Source organism: Chanodichthys erythropterus, chromosome 17 (genome assembly GCF_024489055.1).
Source record: "Chanodichthys erythropterus isolate Z2021 chromosome 17, ASM2448905v1, whole genome shotgun sequence".
Classification (NCBI taxonomy): domain Eukaryota; kingdom Metazoa; phylum Chordata; class Actinopteri; order Cypriniformes; family Xenocyprididae; genus Chanodichthys; species Chanodichthys erythropterus.
Window position 1 is genome coordinate 22,724,103 of NC_090237.1, and position 18,453 is coordinate 22,742,555.

At 40.5% G+C, this 18,453-nt stretch overlaps 1 pseudogene; it reads left to right on the forward strand.

Annotated features, from left to right (window-relative positions):
• The first annotated feature begins 6,943 nt into the window (after positions 1 to 6,943).
• LOC137004183 (putative nuclease HARBI1) lies at positions 6,944 to 16,341 on the forward strand (annotated as a pseudogene).
• The last annotated feature ends 2,112 nt before the right edge of the window (positions 16,342 to 18,453 follow it).

Consider the following 18,453-nt stretch of genomic DNA (forward strand, 5'->3'; position numbering starts at 1 on the left):
TTAAGAAATAACCAAAATTGGACCTTACTATACTGTCATCTCACACATTTAATATCTATTTTCAAATGTTGAAAATATATTATTATTTAAACTTTCTGCATAATATTTGAATCACAAACTTGTCTAAATAATCTAAAAATTTTAGAGCCAGAGCAAACAATGACAGTGTCTGAACGCTTGTGAGCTGCTTTGAATTAAACTAGTCTGTAATAAATGCTTAAGTCCTTATTCTCTCATGACGCAAAGATCATTAGACATCTGCATCTTTAAGTCTAAATATATCTATTGATTCGTCTCTTGAGAGCTTTCAGACAAAACAATGTAATACTTGTACTTGTTGAAGTAAATGTTATGGCCACAGCTTTGATAGACATTTTTGTTTACTGGCCACACAATTCCTCTTTGTGTTCTCATTAGTGCACATTATTTTACAGTAACTCAAGGATAAAGTGCTGGTCATATAATTAGAATATCATCAAAAAGTTGATTTATTTCACTAATTCCATTCAAAAAGTGAAACTTGTATATTATATTCATTCATTACACACAGACTGATATATTTCAAATGTTTATTTCTTTTAATTTTGAGGATTATAACTGACAACTAAGGAAAATCCCCCTTTCGATCGTGAGTTTAAAAATATTCTAACTGTCCCCCCAGAGTGAGTTTTTTTTTAAGGCGACCGTTACTTTAGAACGTTCGCCTTTAATGTTTCCATAGCGACACGTCTTGCTTGTCATGAGCGCTGAATGCAGCAACAATAACACTGTATGACAGATGGATCGCTATTATTTAGTTTTTCCTTTTTTATTTAAAATATTCGCAAAATTGCTTACCATGTCATCAACTATCTGATATTCCGATTCTCAAATATGTGTAAGTGTGTGTGCTTTGTCGTTTTAAAACCTTTATAAATGAACTTTATCTTGATCTATAATGCGAGATGGGCGCCGCCATCTTAGTTTGCGCTGCAGTTCACAAGAGTCCTGTCAGTCGGATTTACAGCAGGTTAATTCATCATTTTCTTCCGAAATATATGCAAGTAAGTGGCTGGTGAACTGGAAGAATAATAGAGTAAACTTTGTAGTTACTTAGGCCCATTATGTGTGTCTGATATGAATAAATGTCGCCAAATTATATTTGTTATTGCTGCTTCCACTGATGTCGGACATCAATGTGTAAATTATAAACGCTTAATGTATTGTTGTAATGGTGCTTATGCATATTTAAATGTCTGAAACCTTAAAATAAACATTATGTGCCTGAAAACACTGCATAGCTGTGATATATGACAAGAGCTGCGCGTGTCGGTCTTGTAGCCAGAGCGCGAAAGCACAGTTTGAATCTGGCAGTTATGTGACGTCGCTGAACGTTCAAAATCCCATATGTGGTACCGTACGCCCAGGGGCACTGAAATAAAAATCCCATATGTGGGACCGTACCGCTCAAAGGGTTAAGACCAATACAAAGAAAGGATTTTTAGAAATCTTTGCCAACTGAAAAGTATGAACATGAAAAGTATGAGCATGTACAGCACTCAATACTTAGTGGGGGCTCCTTTTGACTGAATTACTGCAGCAATGCAGCGTGGCCTCTTTTGCAGTGACCTTTTGTGTCTTGCCCTCCTTGTGCAAGGTGTCAGTGGTCGTCTTTTGGACAACTGTCAAGTCAGCAGTCTTCCCCATGATTGTGTAGCCTACAGAACTAGACTGAGAGACCATTTAAAGACCTTTGCAGGTGTTTTGAGTTAATTAGCTGATTAGAGTGTGGCACCAGGTGTCTTCAATATTGAACCTTTTCACAATATTGTAATGAACAGGTAAGCAGTGATGGAATAGTAGATGGATATATGAGATGAATGGAGATAGTTACTGTCCTTTTCTTTTCAGATATGGAAATCCGTGAACACGCTGGAGCTGGAGATCGCTGGAAAAGGGTAGAGCACTCACACACAGGAGACGAGGCACACAGAGGGAAGGAGGCACGCTGGAGACAGGTAAGTATGGAGCGGGGAGTGGATGCCGTTTCTTGGAACCCAGGAGCGTTCCTCAGGGCATAGCCTTCCCAATCGACCAAGTACTCCAGCTGATCACCACGGCGCCGAGAGTCCAAGATCTCGTGGACCTCATATGCTGCACCGTCTTCCAAGATGAGTGGAAGGGGGGGTTCAGCGGGAGTCACGTCAGGCCCTGTGGAGAGAACAGAAGGGTGATAAGGCTTGAGGAGTGAGACGTGGAAAGTTGGGTGAATAGGATACCCTTGTGGGAGTTGAAGTTGGTATGTGACTTGGTTGATCTGCTTGACGATGGTAAATGGGCCAATGAACCTGGGACTCAGCTTCTTGCAGGGCAGACACAGTCTGATGTCCCGTGTCGACAGCCATACCTTCTGTCCGGGCTGGAAGACAGGGGTGTTGGAGCGCCGCAAGTCCGCTGCCATCCTGCCTCTGCGCAGGGCTCATTGCAACTGGTGGTGGGCTGAGTCCCAGACCCTCTCTCTTGGAACCAGTAATCCACCGCCGGAACATTAGATGGTTCCCCGGTCCAGGGGAACAGTGGGGGTTGGTAGCCCAGTACGCACTGGAATGGAGTGAGTCCTGCAGTCGACTGCCAGAGAGAGTTCTGGGCGTACTCGGCCCAAACCAAATACTGGTTCCTGGTGATCATGACAGAAGTCCTGGTGGTCATGACAGAAGGTACGGAGGAAGCGGCCGATCTCCTGGACCTCCGATGTTAGACTGACAGCCACACCTAGAAATGAGTGGAAGGCCTTCCATACTCTAGAGATGAATTGGGGTAATCCTCATAGTGGAATGAGATGACAAGATTTGGTCAAACGATCTATGATGACTAGGATACAGGTATTTCCATCGGAAGCGGGAAGGTCCGTTATGAAATCCACCCCTAGGTGTGACCAAGGTCGGTTGGGAACAGGCAGAGGAAGGAGTTTCCCAGCTGGCAGATGACCAGTGCCTAGTGACGTGTGAACTTAGTGGATGGTTGGAGTGCGATGTGTCCGGGTGATGTAAAGCAAGCCAGGTGGACAGCCCAGCGGAGGGTTCGTGGAGGCATTGGAGGAGGGAATGGTCTCTTCTGACCAAGTGATAGGGCTTACAATGAGTGAGCTCGGGATGATTGGCTCAGGTTCTTCCGATTTCTCTTCAAGAGCATGGAGACGGGAGAGAGCATCCGCTTTTGTATTCTTTGAGCCAGGTCGATAGGAAATGGTGTAGTTGAACCGAGAGAAAAACATGATCCAACGAGCTTGTCTTGGATTCAACCTTTTGGCAGCACAGAGATATTCTAGGTTTTTATGATCTGTAAAGACCAGGAACGCATGTTTGGCTCCCTCCAGCCAATGCCTCCACTCTTCCAGAGCAAGCTTCACAGCGAGGAGTTCCCTGTCACCGATGTCGTAGTTGACTTCCGCCAGGCTGAGCTTGCGGGAGAAGGCGGCGCATGGACGGAGTCTACTTGGCGTCCCGTGCTGCTGTGACAACACCGCTCCCACTCCGGTGGTAGAGGCGTCCACCTCTACGATGAAGGGCAGCTCTGGATCGGGTTGGACGAGTAAGGGAGCGGTGGTGAAGCCTTCCTTGAGGCAGTTGAAGGCGTTGGTGGCTGCTGGAGTCCAGGACAGAGACTTGGGCTTGTTTCGGAGGAGACTGGTAAGAGGATGGGTGATGGAGCTGTAGTTCTTGATAAACCGGCGGTAGAAGTTAGCGAATCCAAGGGAAGCGTTGTAGTTCTTTGATGGTTGAGGGATCTGGCCAGGTTGTTATGGATTCAACCTTCCTCTTGTCCATCCGGATGCCACTGTGGTCGATGATGTATCCCAGGAATGATACTGTAGGCTGATGGAAGGAGAACTTTTCTGCTTTGAGGAACAGGTGGAATTGACGAAGGCGGATGAGGACCTCCGCAACGTGTCGGCGATGTTCGGCCTGGCTCCGGGAGTAGATGAGTATATAGCCACAGAGCATAGCCTCAAACTCATTCAGAATCAAATGTAAACATCCAAATAAATACAATACTCACATAATCCGATGCATGCATGCAGCGTGCATGACAAACATTTTGTAAAGATCCATTTTGAGGGTTATATTAGCTGTGTGTAATTTGTTTATGCAATGATAGAGTCGAGAACTCAGGAGGGGTAGGAGAGCGCGAGCAATTAAAGGGGCCGCAGCCTGAATAGGCGCATTTCTAATTATGCCCCAAAATAGACAGTTAAAAAAATTAATAAAAACAAATCTATGGGGTATTTTGAGCTGAAACTTCACAGACACATGCAGGGGACACTTAAATAAAACAAGAATACAAGATTTTCATAAAAGTACTTTCCATGTTTAAACCACAAAGCTTTCATAGAAAATATAAGCACTGGTTGGCTTTTCTTACGCACAGCATCCACCTGGGCCTAAAAAGTCAACTTTTCATCAATTACAGTACCCAGGTATTTAAACTGATGCACAACCTCAACAGCATGATCATTTATAACTACAGAAGAGATGACTGTAGGATACTTCCTAAAATCTATAATCCTTTCTTTAGTTTTAAATACATTTATGTCCAAAAAGGACGAATTACATCAATCAGTAATGTCTGCCAATCAGTAAAGCCAATTACACCAATCAGTAAAGTCTGATTACAGTACAGTAAGGCACAACTAGCATGACCTGCTCCTCGTCCTCCCTGACATGGAACAGAGTCTGTGCAAGAAGGCTCATTGGGAGAAACACATATTTGCGTAGGCCTCCGGGCCAGCTGTGTGCCAGCGCATCCGTGCCGAGGGTCCCTTTGGTCAGGGAATAAAACAACTGGCAGAACTGGCAGTGAGAGGGTTCCTGGTAGGCAAATAGGTCTACCTGTGTGTCTCCGAATTGGCTCCAATTCAGCTGGACAGCCTGGAGATGGAGTCTCCACTCTTCCGGGAGCATGAGCTGTCGTGAGTTTGATTGACAAGCGATCTAACCAATAAGAACGCTGAATACGCCATTTTGTCCGACAAAGCAGTCAGGAGTTAGAAGATTAACCTCGGTGGACTTAAACTTGAAAAATGGTGTGTACTGATGTCTTTCCGCGTTTGAAACAACATTCCTTCTCATGTTCATTCATGTTTATTTGATGCTATAAATGAACTAGTAGGAAGAGATGATCGGTTTCCGAGCGTCCTGAGCTGAGGCACTACAACAATCTGTCACGACCATGGTCACGACACATTAAAGAGCCACTAAAGGTTTTTTGGTATTGTTTGAATTTCTTAAAAAACTAGACAGTTTGTTTAAGGCTGATTTAGGGCTTGGAGAAGTTTTGACATGCCCTGACATTTGTGCTTTTTTCAGTTGTTCATAAACATATAAATGACAAAAGTTTCATTACACTGTATTCAGCACAAACTAGGCTACCACAATATGTGAGGAACATGTATGTACATGTTTGCATTTTTGAAGGAATAATGTTTATGCGTGGTTATTGAAAAAACAAAAAACTTAAGTCACTGAAATAAGTATATTAAATCTGTGTTCACAAGACTTCTGGGTATTGGAGGTTGTAGACTAGAGTTTTTACTTCAGAATTATGTAAAACTTATGCTGCCTACTCATTCATATAAAACAATATATTTAGTTTTTGTAAGACACTTTTTTTCAAGAAACACAGTATTCATGTAGGCGTGAATCATCATAAATAATGGGTCATTTACACCTGAGAAGACAAAAGAATCACATAATAATGACCTGAAATGACTTGCATATTAATGAGGCCTTTCAGTCAGGTAGGCTGTGAAAAAAACCCTCTGTGATAATGTCTCAGCTCATCATAAACAGCAATACTGTGAAATATTATTACAATTTAAAATAATGGTATTCTATTATATTCTTTAAAATATAATGTATTTCTGTGATGCAAAGTGTCTGAACAATTATGTTACCTCTATGGCATTTCATATAGGCTTTTAGCTTAAAAGCATGCACATTTGGAGAAATATTGATGGATTCTTATATATTTATGCCAATTTTCTATACAGAGGAGTAATATTTATTCAATATTTATTGTCATCACTATGAGTGGTGGATACTGTGTTTTCAGTTCATACTTGCAGCTGGAGGGCGCTCTGTACACCTTTAGGCCACAAATTCATATAAAAAAGAAAAGGAACCAGGAACTAACGGCATGTCTAACGCTAACCATGGCTTTAACATCCAAATAAACACTTTTCAAGACAATAAATACACGATTGAGACAATGCATACAAGTATTGCCTCCGAATTTGCCTCTGAATAGTGCTGGCTCCGTGGACGTGGCCGCATTAGCGGATAATGAGCTGAATCATGGACTTCTGACATGGCTCTCTTTTCATACAGATAACATAAACACAGAATGTTTGTTTTCGATTTGACTTGCAAAATTTAAAACCTGACATTTCAACGTTTCTTTAGACATAAGTGTCATTTTTTTGTTATTAGTATTCATAAGATACAGTACTATCAGATTGGACTTCGTTCAGAGGGAGACGAGAGATCACGCATCATGTTAGTTTTCTTTATTTTACAAAAAGCACAACATTGTGTTTTTACTCTGAGAGTACACAAATAAAAGAAGACATTCTATAGTTTCAATTGATATATTACTTATGTCTCTATGACAAGACATGATGGAGTATTTTAAGTCTGTATTGCTGCAATGTGAAAAAAATCCTGTTTGTGAAGGGTCAATTGAGCTCGTCTGGTATGCTAATGGCGCATAGTGACCTGAGTCGCTGCTGACTCCAGAGGAGAAGACGGGCAAGTTGCGACATGCGACGAGAGCATAGACCACTCTGATTGTTGATGTATGCCATGTGCGATGTGCTGTCCATTCAAACCAATACATGTTTGCCATGTAGCAGTGGTCGAAACCAACGCAGGGCAAGGAGGACTGCTAGCAACTTGAGGCAATTGATATGCCACTGCAACCAGAGATATGCCACTGCAACACATGCCAACCAGAGATGACATTCCTGGACCACCAGGGTGGACATCGTTTGGCTGAGGGCCCCACCATGACTTTTGAAGTCAGTCACACTGCTCAGCTTCTGCAACAACCCCAGCTCAGAACTACCCTCATGCAGCTCTTTCAGAGCTTTTACATGCAGGATGGCCATGGCATGCAAGGTGGAGGCGGCCTTTCCAGCGGCAGAGTGAGCCTTAGCAGCCAGAGCTGCTGTCGTCTTTCTCACGTCATTCTTACTTACTCATCTTGCATGCCATGGAGGCACAGACGATTTAGCCAGGTGGCGGAAGACTTCGGGCACAAGTGCACCTCAATTGCACGCATCCACCTGTGAAACAGTGCCTTTCACGTTTTCTGAACTTCCTCATACACTTTCGGGAAGAAAGGCACTAGAGCAGCTGTGAACCATCGAGGAATCAATCATCCACAGTGGAGGGTTCCATTCAAGCCCAATGCCCTTAGCGGCCCATGAAAGCATGGCCGTTAACTCGGATCCGATTCGGCCTGTGGCTGTCAGATGAGGTCAGGAAACGACCGCATCCAAAAACACAGACGAAAAAGACGCTGAATGCACATGCATGCTCTTTTAGGGATTGCTTTTATAGCTGAAACGCTCAGGAATAAGATGTTGTGCTGCCTGAAAGGTGCACAAATGCACACACAGCTGAACTGCGCCTTCACACCAGCTGAGAATCACATGAGGTTCAAGGCAGAAAGCAATGAAAATTGCTTTTGAAAAGAAACTCCAGTAGCAATTAAAATTGCTGTTTTTGCTCTCTTAATTTCAGGAATTTGCATTCTTTGAAAAGGTGACTTGATTAAGAGTGTTAGTTTGCAACCTAACATGGTTAACATTAACTATAACTATACTGTAATTCAGTTTTTCAGAGTTAATGTTATTTTAAATCAAATAAATAGATATTTATTTTATTATTATATGAAATGTTTATTCATAATTAATATATTGTACCATGTTAATATATTAATAGGCTATTACCGTTAAGGGTAGCACTTTATTTTACAGTACGTGTGCTTTCCTGGTACATATATAGTAATTATATTGTACATACAGGTAACAGAGTGGTAACACAAGGTTCTTTCATGACATGAATGTACATGGAAACTAATAAGAAACACTGCTGTACTTTTTAATGGTACATACATGGTAACTACTTTGTACCTATAGACAATTGTTGGGTAATAACAGGCACCTACTTATAGTGTCCGCATATGGTAACTAACAGACACATTACTGTACTTACTAATGGTATATACACAGTAACTATGTAGTACTCACAGGCAAGTGTGGGTAATAACAGGCACTTATGTATGGTAACTTGTAAGACACATTACTGTACTTACTAGTGTACATGGTAACTATGTTGTACTCATGGACAAGTGTGGACACACATAACGGACAGTTAATTACAGTGTGTGCATGTTAACAACAGTACTGTAGTGAACAGCACATTCTAGGGCCCAGTTTATGGCAGGGCCCCTGTCTCAGTCTGTAACAGCGGACAAAGGTTTGCTACATTTTGATTGGATCTTGGTGGACTAACACAAACAAACTGTCCAACGCCATCAGATAAAGTTGTAAGGACAACATCCAGACCTCTATTTGAGAGAAAGAAGAAGACCTCTTGTACCAAGCCTGTGAAGGACAGGACTTCTCATTGGTCCACAGGCAGTTTCTACCCTTCACCCATCTAGAGACTACTTTTCTAAGGTTGGCCAGAGACTGTCAGGTTTTTGGAAGGGAAGGAGCGAGGACTCAATTGCAGGTAGAAGGGCTTTTTATTAACAATAAAAAATAAAACAAAACAAGACAACAAAAACTACCCCGTGGGGGAAAACCGGCTTGACTCGACTTGACTTGACTAGACCAAAGGAAACACACACGGGAACATACGACAAGAAATTACGACAACGAACCAGCACAGGACTGCAAACACAAGGAGAATAAATAGGAGAGCAAACAAGGCAGGTAATGAGGGAGGACAAGTGGGGCAAATCAACCAAAAATGAGGTAACAAGGTGGGCGGGGTCAAGACAATAGACATGAGAGCACATGGCACAAAGAAACACATGACAAGCCATGTGCTCACACCAAACAAAACAAAGACACAAGCACATGGCCAATGAAGACAAATCACAAGCCATGTGCTTACACAAGACGAGACATGAACACGTGACTATGAAAACTCATAAGCCACGTGTTCACACAAAACAAGACAACATGGAAGCACGCAGCCCGTGAAACACAGACTGCGTGCTAACACAACACAAGACAAAAACACAACATGAAAGCACGCGGCAGGTGGAAATCACCGCGTGCTACACAAAACATGAGACAAGAGCGCACGGCAAGTGAAGGTACACACAAACCGTGCGCTCACAATAAAGACAGGACTGGGAGCGTGAGTGTCCGAATCCCGACACAAAACCGAAACCAAACTAGACACGAGTGCCGGGATCCGAACGCCACGCTCCCAACATGAAACAAGGCACGCAGACAAGAGAGCGCACAGCCCCGAGAACACTCGAGACCGTACGCTCACACAAAAACACGACAAGAACGGGAGTGTCAGAGCTCTGTCACAAAACCAAGAAATAAACGAGACTGAAGTGACAGAACCCTGACAGAGACTGCCATAAAAATTCCTCAGGACCTTAGCAGCAATGGGTGAAACAAAGAGAGATCACAAAGACTGATCCAAATCCATTCAAAACTATGTTTGAAAACCTTAGAACCGATGCAAAGTACACATCCATTTCATACTATTCTCAGTGACAGCTATTTGTAGTGCAACATCTAATACAAATTCAGCTGTTAATGTACAGTTGAATGACAGTTCAATATTTTTCCATCATGTTTAGTCTCTATTTGTTTAGAATATTGCCAAAGGTATTCTGGTGGTGGTTTGGAAAGTGAGAAATGCATTGGTAAACTTTAAAGACACATCTGGCTCCTCTCCCCACTGCATTGTCACCCAGCACTAGTGGAGGACGTCACCGTCATCGGACTCAACCACGTGGAATGTAAATATCACTTAGGGGTGTGACGAGACAGGTATCTCACAAGACGAGACGAGACGAGACGAGACTCGAGATTGAGTTCACGAGACGAGACGAGACAAGATTTTTACATACTATTTTTAAGCAATCCTCAATGGCGAAAAATACATGACTACAAAAAATATTTTGCAGGTGTATTTGAAATGTTTTAACTAATCATCTTATAATGAATGTCATTCAGTTCTACTTTCTGAGTATGAATTATCATATGCAGTAAAAGACAACAATACTCAAGTACTGTAAAAGGTTTTGCCACTAACTCAACTGACTGACTTCTCTTCTGTATGATTTCAGTCTCTTCAGGCTTTACTGTACATGATTTATGAGCTTCTACAACTTTTGACTTCCTAACTGAACTCCTTTCCACAAACTGATCATAGAAATAAAACAGTATAAATAAAAATGGTAACACTTGACAATAAGGTCTCATTTAGTAACATTAACATATTAACCAACATCAACTAACAATGAGCAATATATTTGCCACAGTATTTATTAATCTTTGTTTACCAGTATGTTAGTTAATAAAAATAGTCATTCATTATTAGTTCATGATAGTTCACAGTGCATTAACTAATGTTAACAAATGAAACCTTACTGTTTGTGCTTAATAAGATTAAGAGAAAACTGTTATTCATTTTTACAATAAGTGCAACCATAATCGCACCATCTCAATATTCAAAGTGCAAATAAGACCAACTTTTTCTTTGATACAGAGCTAAGAGATGGTTAACTACACTGCCCAGCCTAAAATAGCTTTCATATTGAGAGATATTTACATGCATCAGGGAGCCGCTTTCAAAATGCGGGGTATTGAAATCGCGTTTGAATGCGCGCGTGTTTACTTTCACTTTCAGCGATCGCGTGTACTCTATATGAAGCGGCGGCGACCGTTATCCAGCTGAATTAAATGTTTTTTATTTAAACACAAAGCAAAAGGACAGTGGAGGCGTAATGTAAACGTAGCGGTGGCATATTCTTTCCTAATCATCCTAACACTCTATAATGGCAACATCACGAGACTACTTTTCGCCTCAACGAGAAATCTCGTCACACTTTAGTCTCGCGATATCTCGTGACCCGAGATCTCGTCCCACCCCTAATAGCTGATGTTAGTTAATAACAAATAATCTTTTTTTTATTTGTTTGGTGCATAATAAGGTTCTCCACCTTATTATTTTCATAGAAACAGTTTATCTTTCCATGAGATAACGTAACTCTTCCTTAGCCACACCCAACTTAATCACTTGTATTCTATGTATCTTATGCACTTTATTCCTTTATCATTCATGGTATTCATTTAGTAGTTGTGTTAGTTATTCTTTGTTTATCTTTTTGTTAAGAAAATTTATTTTATTACACTTGTGTCTTCCTTGTGCTGATAATACAGAAGAGGTTCTACAAGTTAGCAATATCACCAATCTTTCAAATAAATCAGCTGACCACTTTACGTTAACTCTAAATGAATGAAAAGCCCCTGTTGAGAGTGTTCTCATACCACCAAGGTAAAAGACCTTGACTGGTGCCCTGAACTAGGGGGGGAGTGGTCATCTGATGTACTCATAACCACACCTTAAGAGACGCGTGATCCAAAAATCACAACGTCAGCGGTGACGTGAGTACCAATACCTATTTTACTTTGCGTCCTTGGATGGACAAAGTAAAAATCACTACAGTACAAAACAGAGGCTTACACCAAATAGTGTTGTTTTCTCACTGTTGCCATTTAAAAAACAAATTTCTCAAGAAATAAAGTAATTGTTTTGCTGCACTATGTATGTACTTTATGTAGTGTTTTATGAACTGTTAAATTGCTCTCCACAACAGTGCATCTTATTTTACAGTCCTTACTAGTTAATATGCTTAAGCATATTATTGCAAAGGTTAAAGAGCTGGTAATTCCTATGTAATGTTTATGTACAAGGGTTCACTTTATTTTACAGTCCTAATTCCATGTACTTACAATGAACATACTAGTGAATATACCAGTTAGTTAATGCGTAAATTACACCTGGTAAGAGTTGGTAATTCATAATCACATCATAATCACAAACCGCCACCCTGCCATAAATATGGTAGAACCAACACTTCTACCACTAAAGATTGCTTTATCAATAATCTTCCTGATCAGTTTCATCGCCTTAGCATACCAGATAGCTTAGAAGACCTATTGACTATGTCTTTCCCAGCACATTAGACTCAGTTGCTCCTCTGCTCTTAAAGAAGATTAAGGAACTAATCCAATGCCGTGGTACAATAAGCACACTTGGGCTCTTAAGTGAGCTGCCAGAAAAATGGAGTGCAGCTGGAAGAAAATAAAACTAGTTTTTCTTGGAGAGAGAGAATGATTGAGTATAGAAAGGCCTTAAAACTGCTAGATCTGCTTATTTCTCCAATCTTTTAGAAGAAAATAATCTCAACCCTAGGTATTTATTTGATATAGTGGCTAAATTAACGAGAAATAGAGTTTCAACTTCTGATGTTTCCAAACATCACAGCAGCAATGACTTTATGAACTTCTTTACTTGCAAGATTGACAATATTAGAGAGAAAATTATAACCATGCAACCGTCTACTACAGTATCGCGTCAGACAGTGCACTGTAGTGTCCCTGAGGAAAAATTCCATTCATTCGTTGCTTTAGGACAGCAAGAATTGTCTAAACTTGTTAAATCATCAACAACACGTATGTTAGAACTATACTGACTAAGCTATTGAAAGAGATGATTCCAGAGGTCATAGATCCTCTTCTTAACCCTCTGGAGCCTGAGGCTGATTTGGGGCCTGGAGAAGTTTTGACATGCTCTGACATTTGTGCTTTTTTCAGTTCTTCATAAACATATTAATGGAAAAAGTGTCATTACACTGTATTCAGCACAAACTAGGTTACAATAATATGTGAGGAACATGTATGTACATGTTTGTGTTTTTGAAGGAATAACATTTATGCGTGGTTATTGAAAAAACAAAAAACTTAAGTCACTGAAATAAGGCCAAAAAAAGTATAGTAAATCTGTGTTCACAAGACTTTTGGGTATTGGAGGTTGTAGACTAGAATTTTTGCTTCAGAATTATGTAAAAATTGTGCTGCCTACTCCTTCATATAAAACAATATATTGATTTAGTTTTTGTAAGACACTTTTTGCCAAGAAACACAGTATGCGAGGAGGCGTGAATCACCACTGAAAATGGGCCATTCTCACCTGAGAAGACAAAAGAATTGGATAGTAATGAGCTGAAATGACTTGCATATTGATGAGGCATTTCAGTCAGGTAGGCTGTGAAAAAAAAACCTTCTGTGATGTCTCAAGCTCATTATGATATATGAAACATACAGAAAAATATTATTACAATATAAAGTAATGGTTTTATATTATACTTTAAAATATAATGTATTTATGTGATGCAAAGAGTCTGAATATAGGCTTTTAGTTTAAAAGCATGCACATTTGGAGAAATATTGGATTCTCATATGCTTGTCAATTTTCTATACAGAGGAGTTATTTTTATTTAATATTCACTGTCATTACTATGAGCGCTGGTGTTTTCAATTCATCCTTGAAGTCGGAGGGCGCTCTGTGCATTTTTAGTCCACAAATTCATCTAAAAGAAGAAGAGGCTATTCCATGAATGGAGTTTCCAATTCATACAGCAGCAGGAGGGCGCTAAAGAAACAAAAACTCATCTAAAATTCATCCATAGAAGAAAAGTAAACAGGAAGTAACTGCATGTCTTCTAGAGATCGCTAACCATCCCTGCGTTCCAATGTCCATACTATCCATCCTAAATAGTATGTGAGATTAAAATAAGTGTGTCCCAAAGCATAGTATGTTGAAAAGAGTATGCCAAAAGTCCCCGGATGGTCTACTATTTCCGGTAGATTTTCGAAGTGTGGATCCGTGCACACTATAAAGGCTAATATTGCCCACAACCCATTGCGCATTGGACGAGGATTCAGTTCAGAACTACAAACACGAGTAAAAAGTGTTAAAAAAAAATACAAAACATGGCGGATACGCGCGATCGACGCTGAGAGATTTGAGTGACTAATAATCATTTTAACCTGATAGAAAATATATATTTAATGTTACCCGTGTTATTTTTCATCTGCAAATACCAATGTGGACTTTTATAAAGATCCGAATGGCCATTAACTTTTAAATGCATCATTATGCATAAATATGAGGACAGTTCTCCACATGAAAGACCCGCGACTGCAGATCAACGTGCTGTATTTCTCTCCGATACGGTAGGAAATTAACTAAATGAAATGTGGAGGATGTAAGATGATTGACAGGCCAGTTTACGGTGACAGGATGCGACAGAGAGAATTGACGCGATTGTATGACGTGTTAGTATGTCCCAAAGCTTGTCTACTCTTTTGCTACACACTCAAAAGTAAGTACTTTTTGTTCACAGAAAGAGTACATACTTTTAGGGCGTAGTATAAGTAGGCGAATTGGAACGCAGCACATGGCTGCGTCCGAAACCGCCTACTCAATGAGTAGGTACTCAATTTCATTAAGTACTTACTTAACGAGCGCTAAAAGAGTAGGTACTTAACAGCCAAATCTCGTTGAGTATGCGAGATCCGGATATAATCCGCCATGTTGACGTTATCATGTGACCTACGACGTTATCACAAGCGCAACAATTTAAAAGATATGACCGACAGGTGCACTAACACCTGATTGATTTCATCAGTAGCTGGAAAACAATAAAAAAACTTGTACGTTTTCTGCAACATCTGCCAAAATGTTTGCACTTAAAATGTTTGAAACAAGGAGACGTCGGGCAGCCGCTCGAAGATCTCACCTTTGGAGAAAACTAACTGATTTTGTACTCTAAAAGTGTAAGTACGAATTGCTAAAATTAACATTAGCCCTGAATGATTGCACTATAATATTGATAAATGCTAACCAATACTTAATTATATTACATATTTTCTTAATGAAATTATATATTTGTGTAAAATAACAAAATGTAAATTTAATTGTCATGACATTTTATGCATGAATAGTACACACATGCAGCCAATGTGAATATATCAATTTTCAGTTAAAAAAATGAATTAAATATAATTATTTTAATTCATGCATTAACTGACAACAAGATGAACATAAACAAAAATGAGTAAACGAATGAATAAAACAAATAAATACAAATCAACAACACATGAAACAAATCTTAATTCAAATTTATTATTCTAACAAGCTATATCATATTTACAGGTGGACAACCCCACGTCCTACTGCCATCTCAACAGAGCTGTGCCAATAGTGCAGCTTTATTTCAATGAAGCAGCTGACCACCGTGCCCACCTTCGCCTGTCTTTGCCATCCATCATGTCCCTCATTGGTGCACTCAGGCTGGAATCTGACCATGGATGGGAGAGGGACATCGAGGTGCTTGTCTTCCTCTTCTGGCTTGCCCATGCAGCATCCTACAGGGTGGTCTCACAGACCTTCGATATCCCCAAGTCCTCTGTGCATGACATTGTGCACAGAGTGAGCCAGGCAATCATGGGAATTTTGAGGAGGGTGATTTGCTTTCCGACCGGAGATGACCTGGAGGCAGTGGGAGCAGGATTTGCACAGCTGGCTGGGTCACCAGCTTTCAGCAGAGTCGTTGGTGCTATAGACGGCTGTCAGGTCCGGATTAAACCTCCAGCAAATAACTCCCACTGCTACTACAACAGGAAGCTGTTTCATTCCATCCAGCTCCAGGCCATCACTGATCACCAGGGGAAATTCCTTGATGTCTTCGTGGGATATCCTGGGTCTGTGCACGATGCCAGGGTCCTGAGGAACAGCCCTGTCTACACTGGCAGCCTTTATCCACCACCAGGCAAGTGCATCCTTGGGGATGGTGGCTATCCTTGCCTGAGTGCACCCATCTGCCTCATCACGCCTTACAGAGAGCCTGTACAGAACCCTGTGCAGGCTCGTTTCAACAACAAGCACTCCCGTGCCCGGAACATCGTCGAGAGAGCTTTTGGGATGCTGAAGACACGGTGGCGCAGTATTTTCTTCAAGGCCTTAGAGGTAAACCCTGCCTTCGTGCCTGAGGTGGTTGCGTGCTGTGCTTCACAATCTCGATCTTCTCAATGGCGACATCGTTGAGGCAGAAAATGAGGAAGACCATGATGACAGGCCCCCGGAACACAACTTAGAAGCAAGAGTGGGAGAAGATGTGCGGGACAATCTGGCTGCTGCAGTGTCTGCGGCAAACATCCGTGTGCCTGCTCTCAATGAGCACGATTACCTGTAAAACAATAAAGATTTACAATTCATGTCAGCATTCTGTTTGTTTACAGCTTCATTTCTTGTTAACAGTTACATGCTAATTTTTGTTGTAGCTTTATTACTTTAGTGTTGTAGTGGTAGTTAACTACTGAACTGGTAAGCAGAAGGTTGCTGGTCTCTCTGCAGCCATCACCACCAGTGTGTCTTTATGCAAGCCACTTTACTCCAGGGGCATTTTACTCCCTGTAATAAATGCACTGTAAGTTGTTTTGGATAAAAGCATCTGCCAAATGCATAAAAGTAAATGCATTTACTTGAATTTTGTAAAGTCTTATTTAAATTGTGTCTTGCATAAATGCTTAAAGCCGCTTAGTAAAATGCATACATTTACTATTTGTATTAGCTGGGTTAAAAAAAAAACAGAGGGATCAACAACATAAAGGCGAGTAAATACTGACTGAATTTGTATGTTTGGGTGCAATAACACTTGAGCCACTATTTTACTGTGTGTAGTTAATGCAAAACTCTTAGGTCATTCAGGGCCATTGTCCTTCAGAGTTTTTCCTATCCTAATTCTACACACCTGAACAATCTAGTTAAACCAATTAATGACTAATTGAAAATAACTGACAGGTGTGTTGGAACTGAACCCAGCAGGGCAGTAGCCCTCCATGACCTGCCCTGAATATCCCTGCACGTGCTCTGTATGTCACATTATATACACAACAATAAAACTATTGTTTGAAAGTGTTTTTGTACATTACACCACACATATTCACAAAATATTCAGCACTTCATAATGCTAACATTCATAAATTAAATATTTATTTCAAAGTTATAACTTATCTAGAAGTCTATAATATAGTGATTGCCTAGAAATTATTGTTTTATATACCTAGTATTGTGCAAAAGTCTTAAGTCACCATTTGGTATTGTTGTAGCAAAGCTATAATGAACATGTGGCAAAAATGTTTTTTACAAGTGTAAAATTCACAATTACCTTTACACTTGAGCAACAGAAGAACCCTGGCTTTCTTAAACGGAAAAGGACTGGAAGCCCAAGAAAGACCAAGAAAACTTCTGATTAGAAGTAATATGATAAGCTTCACAGAGTTTCTTGTTTGACATGTTTGTTACTGATGTTTGCCTAAACAAGCCATTTTGTACAGATTTTTTTTTAATTCACATTTTATATATTTTTAATTGTAATGTTCATATTTTCTGTTTTTATCTTAATAAAGAGAAGAAAATATGGATGGTCCTTAAAGCATTGATAAAAAAACAAAGCTGGTTGTGCCTTATGATTTTTGCACAGTACTGTATGCTTTTATTTAATTCTATTTAAAAAATGTGTTTGTTCATATTGCACAAACCCAAATATGTAAATGATCAGAAGATGCTTTTGTGTCATAATTTATTTTTTAGCCAGTATTTCAAGGAGGGAAAGGAACCTTCCGTCCCTTTCCTTAGTCTCCCTATCTCTCCTTTCCTCTCTCTCTCACTTCTCGGTGCCATCTCTCTTCTCTATCCCTTGCATCTCTTTCTTGCCTTTCCTCTCTCGCTTGTCACTCTCGTTCTCTTCTGTCCTCCTTCTCCTCCATTTCTCTCCACCGTCTCTCCTCCCTCTCAGCAGCTTCCCGCTCTCTCTCCGCTTCCCTCTCCTCCATCTGTTTGAGTAGGTCTTGGAGGTCGTCTGGCCTTTTTCTTTTAGCCCTCGTTGGCTCTGGGCTCACTGAGGATGAAGAACTCACAGCAACAACTGGGCCAGATGAGGCAATAAGGGCAGGTGGAGTGATGGAGGGTCTCCCCTCAATTGCCTCATCCATGGCACTGAACCATTTCCAGGATGCTGCTGTGGGTTCTCCATCCTCAGTGCTCACACCGGTCTGTGGACATTTCAGATCCTACAAAAATAATACAAAAGCTGTCATTTTAATAGCACAATATAATTTGATTTCTGTATTAGAAGTAACAAAATGATCTTACTTTATATTTTTGTTTGAGGTTTTCCCATTTTTTTTTTTTTACAAATGGTGCTGTCACTCTGCCTTGCAGGTCCTGCTCGGCCACAAAAGATCTGCAGCAAATAACAGAAATCAAGAATCAGAAATGTGCTGTAAGGACTGTTTGAAATTAC